Source organism: Phoxinus phoxinus (assembly GCF_949152265.1).
Source record: "Phoxinus phoxinus genome assembly, chromosome: 7".
Classification (NCBI taxonomy): Eukaryota; Metazoa; Chordata; class Actinopteri; order Cypriniformes; family Leuciscidae; genus Phoxinus; species Phoxinus phoxinus.
The window spans coordinates 18316467-18332153 of record NC_136882.1 but is presented as its reverse complement, the minus strand read 5'-3'; the positions used below and the strand labels follow the sequence as shown (position 1 = coordinate 18332153).

The 15687-nt window shown below is 37.7% G+C and overlaps 1 protein-coding gene across 12 annotated transcripts in view; it reads right to left on the bottom strand.

Annotated features, from left to right (window-relative positions):
• Positions 1 to 15687, bottom strand: part of thsd7ba (thrombospondin, type I, domain containing 7Ba) — a 305630-nt gene that overhangs the window by 206366 nt on the left and 83577 nt on the right. For 7 of the 12 annotated variants that reach the window (XR_013798191.1, XR_013798192.1, XR_013798193.1 and 4 more), the window contains exon 1: positions 12423 to 12542. The exons of 2 other annotated variants lie outside the window; for them this stretch is intronic. The gene's annotated coding sequence lies outside the window, so the exon portion shown is untranslated. Of the gene's footprint in view, positions 1 to 12422; positions 12551 to 15687 lie in introns of those variants that run through there. 3 more of the 12 variants (XM_079617499.1, XM_079617504.1, XM_079617503.1) reach the window with 2 other exon arrangements.

Here is a 15687-nt window from a genome sequence, read left to right as displayed (position 1 = left end):
TCAGCAAACAATGACCCACAATAAAAGTAAAGCCAATAATTTGTCTACAAACGGATAAACAAGTCTCTCATTCTGTCCTGTTTTTTTTTTTTCAGTTATTTTAAGCAAATTCTAATTTTAAATGCAAACTGCCAAATTATCTACTGAGAAATTAGCAATGCCAATAAGAGTGGTCTGTAGGGGCGGCAGGTGTGACCCCAAATCCTTGAGAGAGTTCACGGCCGCTGGCATACAGCCAGATAGACTGTTTCTTCATGGCTGACTTCCCCCATTGATCTGACTTCTGTATTAGTGAATGGAGGATTAAAATGTAACCCTTAATGCACATTTCCTGATCCTATTTGTAGAGTTTAGCATGACAGGATAAATTCACGATGGAGAACACATCAAAATATAATATTTTGTCCTACACTAAGGATGGCTCATAGTCCTTCCCAACAACTGCACACTCAAACACCAAAATCTTAGTATTGATCTATACAAACTTGAGTGGCAATCACAGTGGTAAACAGGATTGGAGTTTACAGCAGAAAACTCTTACTTCAGTTTTCTAGTGGACTGGCATTGATTGCTTCAGGTCTAAAATGCACGCTGTTTTAGTTATTGAGAGCTTTGGAAATGAAATGGCATGAAATGTGTTTGCCCTCCTTTGTGACCCCAGAGGGGAAGAAAGGAAAAGATATGTCGATATAAAACCTCACACACCTGCATATTACAACACACATCATATTTTAAATCCTTATGAACTGATTTATGAGCGACAAGAAATCCGAACAGAAATATTGATCTGCACTTCAGAAGCAGAGAGGAGAATAGGTTAAAAAAGAACTAAAAATGCATGACTTAGGTGTTTGAGACTGATGTAAAGACAAATGGAATTAAGGGAGGGGGAGAAAATCTCTTAGGAAACTCCATCTGTTACTGCGTCCATTCACTAGGAAGGAGACGATGCACAGCAATCAGAACGATCAATACAAGCCAAGTGTCGCAATGCTTCCTGAAAGGCAAGTGTCATAGTTTTGATTACTAGTGACCCCTGGGTGGGAATTGTGAGACCTACAGTAACTGACTATTGTTTGTGTTGTCTCTGATGGTCTGCACATCATTTTACTGGGCTGTTCTCTGAGCAGTGACCCTGCTGAGGAAGAAGTCAGAGGCCATGTACTCCTACGGTTATGCTCATAATTATCCAGTCTCAGAGGTGTGAAATCGAATACTGCAATTTTCAGAGTTCCCCTGACAGGTGCATCCTGCATCGTGCTTTTAAATGTCATCATAATGTTGTATGCTCTGGAACTGAGGAAACTCTCTTCAAAACGGTCTACTGATTGTATCATCATGATCTTGTTTAAACTGACTTCATATTTGCATTTGATTAACATGGCAACTAAATGTCCTTGTGTTTACTTGTACAGCAAAATAAATGTTTTATCATTTTTTTTCTTTGTTTTCCAATAAAAACATTTAAACAACCTTAAAACAAGAAACATTTATTTGAAAAAACATATTTTGAATAATTTGTATTATGATTACCGGTAATAACAATAATAGTTGTTATTATTATTTTTAACAATATTTAGTATTATTTAAAAAAATTTAGCTAATCTTTTTTTACAATGAATCAAAACAGAAGATATATTTTGTGAAAACAAGCTGCACCGTTTTACTTCTCAAGCAAATTTATGTTTTAAAGGATTAGTTCACTTTCAAAAAATGTTTTGCTGATAATTTACTCCCCCTGATGTCATCCAAGATTTCCATGTCTTTCTTTTTTCAGTCGAAAAGAAATTAAGGTTTTTGAGGAAAACATTCCAGGATTTTTTGACACAGAATGGACTTCAATGGCAACCATCTATCCCATCTATGTTCGAAAGAAGGTTCAAATGTCCGTCTCAATGCAGCTTCAAAGTCACTACACGATCCCAGTCGAGAAATAAGGGTCTTATCTAGCGAAACGATCGGTCATTCTTTTTTTTTTCTTTTTTTTTTAAAATGTTTTATTTATATACTTTTTAACCACAATTGTTCGTCTTGTGCTGGTCTGTGACGCACCACGTATTATGTCATCACGTTGGAAAGGTCACGAAAAATAAATACAAATAATAATACAAAAATAATAATACAAAATGTCGGACGATTTTGAAGTTGGAGGAGAAAATTAGATGGAGTGTTTCGCCCTTTCCTGCTTTTTTGAAGTGGAGTACACTGACAAATAACTGACATCGGGGTGAGTAAATTATCAGAATTTTTTTTTTTGAAAGTGAACTAATCCTTTAAAGGAGAACTCCAGTGCAAAATGAACCTTTGGTCTAATTACACATTGTTACCTAGTCAACCGTTATCTGAGATTTGTTTTCATGATTATCGAATGTAAATAGTTTTATCTCTAAAAACAGTTCAGCCTATAACGCTAGTATAACGCTAGTATATGGGGCATAGAGTAATGACAAATAAAAATCGCTTGTTAATACCACTAACAAGGCTCAAAATAGCCCCACACTAACACGGTAGCATAATGAGGGTCCCTACATGCAAACCGAAGCATTGAGAACTGTGTAAGTGTCCAGACAGTTTAATAAGAAGATATTTTATACATACAGTCAACTTCACGTATACAAGCAGAATCCATCTTTGAAAAACAGACTCGATCAGTCGATCAACGAAACGCCGATCCAAATGCGCTGGACCATATGAGATTCTACACAGTTCAGCGCATTTGGATCGGCTGTTCGTAGATCGACTGATAGAGTCTGTTTTTCAAAGATGGATTCTGCTTGTATACGTGAAGTTGACTGTATGTATAAAATATCTTCTTATTAAACTGTCTGGACACTTACACAGTTCTCAATGCTTCGGTTTGCATGTAGGGACCCTCATTATGCTACCGTGTTAGTGTGGGGCTATTTTGAGCCTTGTTAGTGGTATTAACAAGCGATTTTTATTTGTCATTACTCTATGCCCCATATACTAGCGTTATACTAGCGTTATAGGCTAAACTGTTTTTAGAGATAAAACTATTTACATTCGATAATCATGAAAACAAATCTCAGATAACGGTTGACTAGGTAACAATGTGTAATTAGACCAAAGGTTCATTTTGCACCGGAGTTCTCCTTTAAGAATGTGTAGATGTTTTTACTGCAAAATAAGATCTATCTATCTATTTATCTATCTATCTAATATATATACCTAGTTCTGGCATGAAAGTCTAGATGGCGCAGACTGATAAGTCTTTGACTCATTTGGTAGCTATCACATCATTATCTTCATGTCACAGCCGATTGGTTGCTGTTGCATCAGTGCGCTCTCAAAAACCCTTCACTTTCCCCAGCTCCACCTGTATACAGTAGATCTCCTATGGGGTTAATTCATGCATGTTACATGTGTTGTAGCAGCAGCAGCATGTCTTACATGCTCACTCTCAGCAATGTCCGTGAAGGCATTGGCAGTAGAAAGTCTCGGTACTTGCTCTGCAGCAGCAGCGTAGCAGATCTATTCCGCCAAGACCAAATACATTAACATTGCCAAATCCATCACCAATCTCCATTACCATGCCAATCTCTATTAGCATACCAATCTCCCGAGAGTTGTCATGACAGGAATACATATATATTAGTGCTGTCAAAAGTACCGACTTCAGTACCAAGTCGATACTGAAATAAATTTAAAAAACACTCTTCACCGAGCGCTTACACAGATACATATGGGAGCATTTGAATCACAGATATTTCAGAAGAGCACGTGAACACAATGACCAATCAGAGGTGTTTACGATTCCCCTCAACAGCGCTCAAAGCGTTACATTATAAAAATGTCAGTACCGAGTTGGTACCGAAGTTGGTACTTTTGACACCACTAGTATACATATATACATATTACCTATATAACATTTAAGTAAATGATAAGGCTTTGCTATTTTTTATTGATAGAGAAAGCAGAGAACGGATAGATAATTTAGAAGAAATGGATATTATTGAAATGGAATTAGGGCACAATGCAGGCCAGATTTGAACCTGCATCATCCACATCATGCTTCAGGCACATAGGCCATGACTCCAACAAACAGAGGATTTTACTCAAAGCAACAGTAAATGGCAGAACAGTGTTAAACAAGTGGCCCTGGAGCAAACTGACAAGACACCTATAGGCCAATTCACATCGCACCTAAAGACAGCAACATATGCTTTGCTGGATCAGTGTGTTACCCATGCCATGTCAGCGTCTGTTGGCATTGGTCAGAGCTTGTTTGTTGGGTCATTGAATGTCTAAGAGGTGACATACTGTAATCTGGTCATTGTTCGCGATTGTCGCAGTGTTTGTGCAGTGTGACTTGGCCTAAAGAAGGACCTAATTACTAATATGAGACGGTGTTGAGACTGATGAACCACACAGTGATTGTCAGTCATCTCTCCCAGTGTGTGCTGATTTCAGGAGGCTGCTGTTTGTTTTCACACCGCCGTAGGATATGAAGATCTCAACAATGCTTCAGTCCCTTATCAAAGGCGACGGGCACGGCTGCCGGACGCCCCTCTGACCTTCCCTGCTGCTGGGTCTATTACGCAGCAATTAGCAGCAGCGGCCCGCTGTGGCCGAGAGGACAGCTGCTGCACCCACATGGCAGTAATTCAATGAGAGCTCCCCGCAGGGCGCGAGAGAACATGAGAGCACCTCTCTCTCACACCTTCTAGAGGGATATACACACTGAGTGGGCTCCTTCAATGGGAAGCATTGACCCTGTGCCATGAAGATCTCTCAAATGTGTGGAGGCAGCAGGAAATATTGCTGAGCTTTGCCATATGGCTGATTGGATTTAGTTTTGGGCGAATTGGATTAAGGGCTCGTCAGAAATGATGCAAACTCTTTAGCGTGATGATGTCCGACAATCGGGAGAGAGGAATTCTGTCATAATTGCATTATTCACAAATTCATTATTATGATCAAGGCTGTAGGACACAAATGTATGGCTAAACAATGAACCTCTTTGCCGCTCGGTGGAGTAAGATAGATGCTCGAATGGTTTCGAGGGAGAGAGTTTATTGCACAACATAACAGGTGACAATACAACTACATCATTTAAACAGATGTAAAAAGAAAGATATGAGTGTTTTCAACGACTGCAGATAACACATTTTTTTTGTGTTGTAAACGTGCTCTAAAATCCTATTCAAAAGATTGTAGTTATTCCACTGGGAACTTCTACCATAATCCAGGGTAATTATTGACATTAATGACTACTAAATAGCACTTGTGTGAAGAAAAAGCGAAACAAAGGAACCCGAAACACAAAAGCAACCTCTGCAATAGTGCATCTGGGTAAACACACAAGAAATTGCTCAATAAATCACCGCCCTCCTTCGGAGCTGGAGGCAAAGCTTATGATGTGTCATTTCGGCAGTCTTTTCATCAGTAAATATGAGGGCTCCTTCAGTGAGGAGAATCTCCATCAAACGCAGAACTCCTCACAACACTTCAACAACTACCGTCTAATGGCTCACATTCAATGTAAATGTAAAGAAAAAAAAATGCAGCAGAAAGTCTTTTTGTCTTCAGCATGATAAATGAAGAGGTGACAAGTAAGCCTTGAGCTTTGGGTTTACCTATGCAGGAGTTTCTGTGTGTGTGTGTGTGTGTGTGTGTGTGTGTGTGTGTGTGTGTGTGTGTGTGTGTGTGTGTGTGTGTGTGTGTGTGTGTGTGTGTGTGTCAAGGATTGAGTATGTGGTGTGAATGAAAGAAAGGGGGGGGGGGTACAGGAACTGCAAAGCGTGTATAAGGAAAACAAATGGTACTAACTCATATAAAATGATACTCAGGAATATTTATCTCTGTTTGATTGATGTAGGTTCAGGGATGGGGGTAATGTATGATAATATATTACTTCAATAACTGCAAAAATATACAGCTTTGACCTCTTAAAACAGAGTATATAGTGAGTATTTCAACTTTTGCATGGCACAATGAATGTAAAATAATCTTTTTTATGTCATGGGACTGACTGATGTCCTAAAATCATAATGCTAATAGATACACCACATCACTGAAAGTATGTGGACAATCATTAATGGGATTACTTATTTAAGATACCGGTACACTAATTACTAAAAGATGCATTAAATCAAACATACAGTGAAACAACCTCCGTAGACAAACATGTTTAGCATAATGGGACCCTTTTATGTTCCAGCATGACAATATAATGTGGAAGAACCCAACTGGCCTGCAGAAACCCAGATCTGAAGCCCACTAAAAACCTCTGGGATGATTAGGAACGGCGAATTTGGGCTAGACCCCTTTAACCTATAACTGCCTGACCTCACTGATGATCTGATCTGAATAGAAACAAATTCCTGCATCCATGTTTCAACATCTTGTGGAAAATCTTGCTAGAAGATATTTTAGATCACATAACCTTCCTAGACGAGACTAATGTCCTAATGCCCATAAAATGTTCAAAAAGCACATTCGGTTGGTATTTAAAGGTCCACATATGCACAACACAAGAGTCATAAACATTTTGGGAATTTACAATGAATCTTGAGTAATATTGTAATACTTAATTTCTTTTTAATATTGCATCCCCAATGATTCCAATGTTAAAGGGACAGTTCACCCAAGAAAGTAAAATCTGCCATTGTTTACTCCCCCAATCCCATGTCGTTCTAAATCTGTATGACTTACAGTACTTTCTTCTGTGGAACATGCAATGAAAACATATTTTGAAGATTTATGGTAACCAAACAATTTTGATGAACATTGATTTCCATTGTAAAGAACCTAGACATTTCTCAAAATATTTTCTTTTATGCTTCACGGAAGAAAGAAAGTAATTTTTTTGGTGAACAATCCAAGAATAGATGGTATCTGTGTAAATCTCAATGCTAATACACTATATAATTATTACTTACACTAGTATTACTTATTCAGATATAAACTTGAGTCCAAAGTTGAATTAAATCATTCCAAAATGTTCTATAAAAAGGAAATAGAGACTAAGATTTACATTTCTAAAAACCTAGATGCACCAGCTTTAGTGCGCTCAACATTTATCTTCAGATTTATCTTGAAAAATCCCACAAAATATAATTACATTTAGCCAGCAGGCATGACTTAGTGATACTCGTTGGGCTAAAAAGTATATGGGAGTTTGGATTACATCTAACCTTGACTTCACCTAAAGAACTCTGAGAAATTCAGACAGCAAGCATCTCCACGGGAGCAATGCATTACTTAATCAACTGATAACAAAGCCAGATAGGGTCTCAATTCCATTAGGGACTAAAATAACTCTCCAAGTTCTTGTTTGTGCCTTTGAGTTAGTGGAGATATTTGCGAGGTCCAGAAGGGAGGGACTGAGCTCTTAATGAGGTCTTCTGTTAGATGTGTCAGCAGAACCAGACAGCGAGAGTGAGAGCGCTAGTATCATTACAGGCATTTTATGATGTTGATAGTCTCACGATTAGCTCTAGATGCAACACAAGTCAAATAAACACAGGTGATCGCTGTCCGCACGGAGACTCCTCTGGAAGACCATTTTAATGAGTGCGAGTGCTAAATTAATGACAAAAACAACAGTTGTGCTGTCTGCTTTACCAGAACGATCTAACCATTACGTCCAAATATACTCTCTGATATATTTTTGCATTCGCTACGGCACAACGACTCCACGCACGAGTTGAAGAGCACAGCAGCAAGGCAGTGAGATGTAAATAGCTGCTTTTTTCACTGTTAGATATCATCTCGGCTGGCGTTATCTCTCAACAATTGAGGATAAAGTCGGAAATGGAGCCACTTGGATCAACAGCAATGAACTGATGGCTGTTGTTAATAAATAATGCAATCAGTGCTTAATGCACTGAGGGAATACACAGCCCGCTGTGATCGGAATAGTAATTGAAAAGCCAACAAGTAATTCCATAATGAAAAGCAAGAGATACAGAAGGGCTAGTTTAATCTGCTCTTTAGCTCTTTTACTGTATGTTGAATACAAGCTGCTCTGGATTAAATGGCTCACTCTTAATGCCAACACTTGAATAAAAGGGCACTTTAGGCCGCTTAAACGGTAACTTTTTCACATAACACAAAATCATTGCTGTTCTTCAGCCTATTGACCTTTAAAGACCTAAGAGACTAAATGCAAGAAGGTCAGAACATTTAATTTATACAGAGCTAATTTATTCAGACCTGAAACAAACCCTGCTCACTTCCGTGTTCTAACACTCTTCAACCAGACTAAATGTGATGTTTAATATAAGACTACAGCTATGTGGAGCAAGATTATGAAGTAATGATTGAGGTTTCACATTGGGCAGGGTGACCCTGCATGACACAACAAATAGGAAGTAAGCAGCTATTCAAATGCTCTATTTGTCACAGTGGTTAGGACAAGAAAGTTTGTTAAGAAAGCATCACTTAATTTTTTTGGGCCTGTTTAAAATTAATTTAGAATTGTACAGTACATTCCCCAAATAGCTGATTAATTAATAAAAAAAACCACAATAAAACATACAGTATATTAATATAATGTATGCACTGCCTTATAATAGTTTATGGTCAGAGATTTTCCTCTTTTTTTTAAAGTAACACTTTTATTTAGTTAGGATGCATTTATTTGATCAACAGTGGCACTAAAGACATTTATAATATATTTTTATTTTTATTTATATTATAATTATATTTCAAATAAATGCTGTTTTTTCAACTTTCTACTCAAATAATTCTGGAAAAATAAAATCATGTAACACTGAAGACTGGAGTAATGATGCTAAAAAAAAATCAGTTTTACCTTCACACAAATACATTTAAAATATAATAAAAAAGAAAGCATTCTTAGTTCAATTTAAAATAAATATTGAACAACATTCCTGTTTTTACTGTATTTTCTAAATAAATTACCAGTAACCTGATACTAAAATGTTGAGAAGGTCTCAGTAAGAGGAATTCAAAACAATCTGTTGACAAATACCTTGAAGAAATACTCTAAATCATTGACATTTTCACTCTCATCAAATATTATTTATATGATAGAGAGCAGAGAAAATAATATTAGATGATTATAGTGCAGGAGAACTGCAACAGAAAAACCTCAAATACCCATAACAGGTTCTGTCAATTTCAGGTTGTCCTCCACAAATGTTCTGATTAATCGCACCAACCGCAAACTCTTATAAACACTCATCTCAACTATATCCATAACACCAAATGACTCATTTTTGACCAGAATAGAAGCCCATTTTAAAAATAACAGGGTAAACAGGCTGAAAGTCAATGTGACATCTCCAATCACAAACATGTCACACGTAGATGACTCAGAGCGACCGCATTTATGACAGACACCAGACACAACATGGTGTCATCTGTCTACCGTGAGTGACTCTTTTATGTGATCGCGGTGGACAGCCACCTAGACGAGACAGGAGGAGACGTTATCAAGCTTCCTTCGATTCGTTGGGTCGCCTGCCGCCAGCGACACTGTAGCGGTGCAGTGAAGTAACTGTTGGGTAAATTCAATTGGAGGAGGGTTAGGTGACAGGTTCAATCAGTCACCACCTGATTGTGCCTTTTCTTAGATTGAGGTCTGGAGGTGAGATGAAAAATAACACCGTAATTTGTTTCAGAAGCATTGCTATTTGGTCTCTAAAACACAGAGTGCCAATGTCTCGAAAGCCCAATGGCAAATAGAAAGCAAGATGTTCACTCAATGATTGAATTTATGAATCAACATTTCTTTCCGGCTTTGAGATAAATACCAACCATCCTCATTGCTGCAAACAACTCCGCTTTAAAGCGGTTTTGAGGGAGGTGGTTTTTACAAAATCCAAAAGATGCCGGGTACAATGTGGAAATCTTTACATCCCATTCTGCTATATACAGTAGATTCACTCGCTTTATTTCTAAGGTAAATCCACTGATTTCACACAGCGACCGGATGTTCACAGGGTATTGATGTTTTAAAACTGACAGGATTAAACAAAACCTGCTTCATTCTGTGCATTGCATGTCAAGACAGAGGAAATAGGATAGATAGAGAGTGTGTGCTTCCTGTTCAGAGAAGCATACTGAGATTGAACAATGTATAAAACACTGTTATCCGGAACACTGCAGTTGACAGTTCAGATGATAAAATATCAGTGAACTCAGTCAGAACTGTGAGGGAAAACACATACAGCACACTGGCATTACAATAATGTTTAGACAGAATTAGCTTTGCATTGTAACGAATTAGCTTTTTTTGGCGCCAGTCATATACATTTCACAACAAATTTGCATCAATAAATCAAAATGTCACATGCATAATATTTTATTTCACAAATAATTTTAAGGTCGCTTCTAATGAGAATCACCTAATAGAGTCCATGAGTCAGGTTTTGGAAGAATCCCATTCATCTTCTCCAGAGAAATCGAGTTTTAACGATTCTGTTTAAATCTTTCAAAAGAGAGCTACATGAACTCTATGATTGCTAAGCGACGTTATACAGTAACTTTTACAAGCCATTTGTATTTAAAAAAAATCTTTGTATTAAAAAAAAACCTTTTAGCCAAATTCCTGTCGAACACTATCCATAATCCTGATTAAATATAGACCAATCACTTACCATCCCCAGCAATGTACAGGTTTTAATATTTAGACCACTTCAATTATTGAGTTTCAACAAGTATAACAGCAAGTATTTAAACAAATTGCCTACCCTACCTTTATTGTAGTTAACAAATAAAACCTTATTGTTGTTACCAATTTTTTTTATTTTCAAATGTTGTCACTCAATAGCCTACTTTTTGGGATGCATTCATTGCCTCATTCAGTAAGTTAATTTAAATAAATAAAAATTGTCTTTAACTTTTTTTGCTTCAAATCAAAGTATGACTGTACAGACTATAAAGTCTGTAAGCTGGTGAAAATAACACAGGTCCAGTTATCTTTGCTTATGCTGAGTCATTATGTAGACTCACAACGGAAACCAAGCCCAGTGCACATCCAGGTGAGTGCAGGAAGTAGAAGCAAGTAGTATAAGCATAACCGTTTTCACATGATCTCGGATTATTTGCCTTGTGTGCTGTTTAACTTGCAGATTCAGTGGTTTTCTTTCAAGCTCAAAGCTATCATTAAATAAATTAGAAAGTGCAGGTCAGGAAGCGCTTCTGCTTTGTCCCTTGCAATCTTCAAATTGTAGCTGGTATTTTCATCCACTTTTTTATTATTTATTATTTTATTTAATCATAGCTGCTCATTGTGGGATCCACAGCATCATGGGAGACTTTAGAAGTAACTCATACAACTTAAGCACAAGTGAAAACAACTCAAGCAGAACTCTTAACAGCACACCGTAGTTTGACATGAACCTCATGATGGTCTGCGACGCTGACCTGCTGTGCTCTTCTCTCTCAATCATCGATTGAATGAAACACGAGCACATCTTGGAAAACCACGTAGTATATCAGTCATGATTTTTTGATGCAGCCTGAATTTAACTAAAAGAAAACCACAATGTGTGCTGACTATAAGTCCTGCACTTCAATACTGTAATCATAACTGAAACATGAGGACATCTGGACTAGTCATCATTTATGGACATTAATATGACAGGAAGAAACAATGATGTCTTCTGACTGTAAATTTCACTATTAAATAATCAATTGGATCCTGCTCTGACAGCTTATGATACTATGGAACACATTTTCCCCAGGTTTCACAGACAAGGCTTAAGCCTAGTCCCAGACTAAAATGCATGTTTGAGCTGGTTTAACTGAAAGCAACTTGCACTGACAAATCTTAAAATATGTCAGTGTCATTGTTTTGTCTCAAGATGAACACTAGTATTTTTAAGTACGGTAGTAAGGCACTAGTAAGGCACGTTTATAAAAGCTACTCAATGTCCTAATTGAACTAAGGCCTAATATAATCCTAGCCCTGTCTGTGAAACAAGGCCTTCATGCAGGATGACATGTTACAGGGCTCGACGGTAAAGCTTGTCCGGGACAAGTGGATTTTTTTTACAAGAGAATTTTACTTGCCCGATCGGACAAATAGCCTGATTAAAACGTCAATGACAAAATAATAATAATAATAATAACTAGGGAATCACTAAAACGAGAGAATTCTGATTTTATTACATTCATTTTAAGTTGCGATCAATAGTGGATAATAAATGTATTTGAAGGTAACAATGTTGTGCTGTTGAGGCTTGTAGCCTCACAAGGAGAAATCTAAACAAATGAGCGCAGCACACACACAATAAACTCAGTTAACAACATAGGCCTACTGCCTATAAAAATCAAAATGTTTTTATATTTTTAACATATAAGTCAATCCAGTTAAGCCTTAGCAACCTCACACGACGAGTGCTGTTTCCTGAATACCATCACGATTGAAAATGTAACATTGATTTCATACAACAGTTCAATAAAAAAGTTCAAATGAAGTCACTTACATTTTAGATGCAATATTGTCTGTTTTTGTTCTGTTTCATCAGCGAAAATAGTTCCAAACAAAGATCACAGCAGAACCATCGTGCATCTCACAGGAAAAGTTAACCGTGTTTCATTACTGAATGATTCAGCGTTTTGAAATAATCGGTTGAGTCAAAGATTCAATGACCCATTCATAAACATCTGTCTCATTCTTGAATGAATCGGTCGTTTGAACGAATCGTTCATTAAGACGGTCGCCTATTAGTGTTATGTTTAAAAGTGTCATTCTTTCAAACGTGTCTTATTTGTATATTTAATGCAATTGTAATTTGTCAGTGTAAATTATTTAATTTGATCAGCCATACCTAGGGTAACATCCCAATAGTGTCTTATTTTTCTAAATAATTAGAAAAATCAAATTTAGGAATTTAAAGGTGAAGCATACATTTATTAAGATTAGTAGGGGTGAGGGGGTGCCCTTTAAAGGTGCAGATTTAAATATATCAAAGCTGATTAAACACTGATGAGAAAATTCTGGACAAGCAACTTTTTGAATGACAGATTTACTTGTCCGAAAGACAAGCACATGAAAAGGCTTAATGTCGAGCCCTGTGTTATCTGTTACTTTTAATAAATGCATATGCCTGTGTAGTAATTTAAGTACGTATTCCTATAAAATGGTATACCAGACTTTCAAAGATAGAATCTGATCAAGCTCAAGCACTTAATCTTGATCATTTACAAAATGGCAAGAAAATGAACAGGACGGAAATAAAGATATAAAGTTATATTCGTATACAGACTTCTGTAATTTTTTCAAACAGGATTAAAAAAAGGCCTCAACTATAAGAAAATGAATAGACTTCGGATTTGCAGGCAGCTTGTTTTATTCCCTCCTGTATTAAAAAAAAACAAAAAAAACATACAAAATTACACATTAAATTGCTGTCTCAGCAATGAAGCCAAGACTAGATGACCATTATTCAGTCAGAAAACTAAATGATCTATTCCCACCTAATCGTAGCATGTAGAGAGGAACCCGTGAACAGCTGGTGACCGCAGAGCCATTTCATACAGAAATAGTTTGTAATGCATCTCCCCGCGCTTGCAGTCAAAACGCATCCCGCCACTCCAAAGAGAAAACAATCAATATAACATAGCAAGCTATTGACCTGTGCATTGTTCACAAAAACTGCAAAAGATGCAATTTTCTCAGAAACGGAGGTGGCTTGTCAACACGTTTGCGTGTTGTCCAGCAGCTTCTAAAGCTCCCTCATAAACAACAAATCAGGCAGATGCCGAGGGAACCGTGGAAACATTTTAGCAGTAGAAACATTTTCTAGCAATGGATCTTGCTTTCACAATATTGTGAAGACGCTGCCTTTGATCTTTAGAACTAATGCCGAGGGCTTTACACTCGCGGAAGCCGACTTTGCTCTGTTCTGTAGCTACCGATATTTTGCTATCCCAGTCTGTTGCTATTTATATAGAGCAACACTGCCAGCTAAAACAGTATTCCCAGGTGGCTCCATGATAGCCTCTCGCTTTCTGCACTATCCCTATAAGTATAAATTAGGGATGCATAGTTCAATGTGTAGTTGCTAATGGCCATACCGCCACACTTTTTTTTTTTCTCCCCATACACCCCCAAGACCTTGGAAATGACACAAGCTCCCCGATTTCTTGGCACAAGGCATTTGGCTCGGAAACGAGTGCGAAGGCAGCAATAGTCATTATTTCATTGTTTGTAGGCAGGCTATGTGTTAATTAGATGCAAGGCACTGCAAACGTTAAGGAGGATGTTAAGAGCCATCACCGGGCACAAGCATCCTGAAGTAATGATCCACCAGGGGAGACTTTCCAGGGCAATGTGGGAAAAACAGTATTTTAAATAGGCCCACAGTGAGCGTGCGAGTGCCAACTTTAGAGAGCGCACAAGAGGGGATCGGTCTGAAAATATCCAGGTTTTGGAAGGCAGACGGCCTAACGCCATCACCATAAACAAATGCTGCTCACAGCGGTTGGGTCGTGTACCTCTGGAGAAGTTGCACATCTGCCAGACTCAAAAAACTGCAAGTCATTTTCTCATTGTGCAGATATAACTCGAGGTCCCTCAGTGGACGGGCCGCTATCTGATTTGACCAGAGCTTCAAAGCTATCCACCAAACTGAGACAACTATCTTAAATGTACTGTGGTTTGAATCAAATGCGAACAGAGCCTCTATTTTTGTATGTAGGTGAAGATATGAATGGTGGAGTGATGAGATTCAGTGAGAATAGAGATAGTTGGCATGCATGATGTGTCTGAGGTTTTTGGTCAGCACAGCACCCAAAGGATTCAGTCTGCTCTATGAAAAGTCACATTGGGCAAAAAAAAAGAGCCCTCTTATTCCCATAAGTCTTATCTCTTTAAGTTCTTAAACTGAATGGTTGTCTGTCACTTCTGTACTGAGTGTAGAGAGGTGAAGATGCAAAGGAGGACGCAAACCCCTCCAAAACCTGACAGGGATTAGGAACTTCAGAGGAATGGGGCTAATGGAGGGATGAGGATGGAGAAAAAGAATAGAGCCGTAATTGTGTGTCTGTGTGTGCATGTCAAGTTTTGACTGCTTTGTGGAGACCAACTGACCAATCAGCTCCATAAATGACTTCAAAATGCAAAAAAAGGTTTCTGACATTTTGTTTTAGGACAGAGAAAATATTAGCGCAACATTAAAAAACGATAGTCAATGGCGTAAAAAAAACAAGCAAGTGTGCGTAGCCTCATGTAGTAATGATCGCATTTACAAGACAGTGCCAGTGAAAAACTTCTTAAGAATCGTGTCAGAAGAAAATAGTAAATAGAAAACAGTTGATCATAATAGGTTGAAACTGTGAATGCTGGCTACCAATTTATTTTGCACATATTTTGTGTAGTGTTGAAGGAAAAACAGTAATCTTGGAAACACTAATCATTTAGCTGACAGTTTTGTCCAACCAAACTACATTTATGCATGTTTTTCAGATGCAGCAGAAAATAACATACACGCATCAAGTATGTACACCTAATGCATGGTTACACTAATTCCATCAGCTGTTGTGAGAAAGCCAGAAAGAGAAGGAGATATGAAATTGCCCAGCATGTCTATTGTAGTCAGACCAAAATCATTGAGCGTACATAGTGTGATAGCATGATGGGAAAATGAAAGCTGGTTGTTGATAATGGTAATACATGCATCTCTATGTGGGTGTTCTTCTGTTTACACATAATTATGGAGTGCCAAAACTGGCAGTTAATAATAAGGG